We start from the raw sequence: 1,554 nt of genomic DNA, 5'->3' as shown, positions 1-1,554 counted from the left end.
TGAGGTAAAGTGGAATATAGAATCTCTGGAATCATTCTCTAGAATCCAAAGGGATTTTGTATAGGGCCTGAGAACTAGTCAGCCCATTATTAGAAACCGTTTTTCATCATTTATTTTTCTCCCCACTATGGTGGATGTTGTCTTGTTGCAAAAAAATGATAAAGGAAAAGAGAAACCAATCACATTCTTGAGCCAAGTGTTATGAGATGCTGAGCTAAAATACAATATCATGGAGGAACTAGCCTATGACTTAGCCAAAGCCCTGTAAGCTTTTAGAATCTGTGTCCTACAATCAAATATAACAACTTAGGTTCCTTCATATTTTTTGAAAGATATCCTTGTGCATGGTGACAACGAGGGAAAAAGAGGCAGGTGGATTGCTAAAATATAGGAATATGACATGGATATCGGACCCACCAAGTTGATCAAAAGGCAGGGGCTAGCTAAAATTATGTTTGATGCAAATTTCGAAGCTTTGGGCATAAACGTATTGATGAAAAAGGATGGAGAAAGTGTAAAAGTAGAGGAAAAACAAAGAATTGAGACCTGAACTTAGAAAATCCAGATGAAATACATTGTATCCCACTGGTATAAACATATTTTCCATTATTTACTCTTTTTAGAGGTCCAGTCAATTTTGATAAAGTTAAATACAGGGCTCTGAGGGTACAAGCCCAAAAATTTGTGATCTCAAATGGCCAACTGTATTGGAAATACCCAGTGGGGATTTAAATATTATGTCTGGTTGGAGAGATCCATAAAGTGATTAATGAGTTCCTTAATTGCATTTGTGGAGGACACTATAGTTGGAGAGGTAATCACAAAAGAATATCAAAGAAGTCTTTTATTGGCCTAAGTTGTTTGGCGAGCTGCATGCCTATGTTTAGATCTATGAGAAATGTCAAATGTTTGTAGAAATAAAAAAGGTTGTCTCACGTTCCTTTAATCCCTATTTTCGTAGAAGAACATTCACACAATGTGGGTTATACTTCATTGGATAAATACATACACCTTCCAGTGGCCAACACAAATGGATATTCACATCCACTGATTATTTCACTAAGTGGGTGGAAGCTACCCCATCTAGAAATGCAACTAATGCATTAGTCATCAAGTTTATGGAGGAAAACATCCTTGCCACATTTTGTTTCCTAGGTAAAATTGTCATTGACTATGCTTAGGTGTTCAAGTTAGCCAAATTTATGGATTTTTGACAAAGGTACAACATTACAGTAAGCCATTCCACTGCCCATTACCCACAAGGAAATGGATTTTTTGAATCCTCTAATAAAAACTTAGTAAGTATTCTGAAGAAGACAATAGTAGAAGATCAAAAGAATTGGTATTCACGAATGAATTTTTCCCCATGGGAAAACAAGGTTACCACCAAAAGGTCCACTGGGAAATATCATTTTAAATTATTGTATGGGAAAGCTACAATTTTTCCTATAAAATTATCAATTCCAGTAGCTACAATCGTACAAGATGTTGAGGAGGAGCTAAATGCATTGTTCGAAAGGATAAATTAGCTACTAGAGCTTCAAGAAAACATGT

The sequence above is a fragment of the Pinus tabuliformis genome, chromosome 8, assembly GCF_031772625.1.
Source record: "Pinus tabuliformis cultivar Carrire ecotype Pingquan chromosome 8, CPIR1, whole genome shotgun sequence".
NCBI classification, from domain to species: domain Eukaryota; kingdom Viridiplantae; phylum Streptophyta; class Pinopsida; order Pinales; family Pinaceae; genus Pinus; species Pinus tabuliformis.
The sequence above is the reverse complement of the archived record's forward strand: the minus strand, read 5'-3'. Positions refer to the sequence as shown.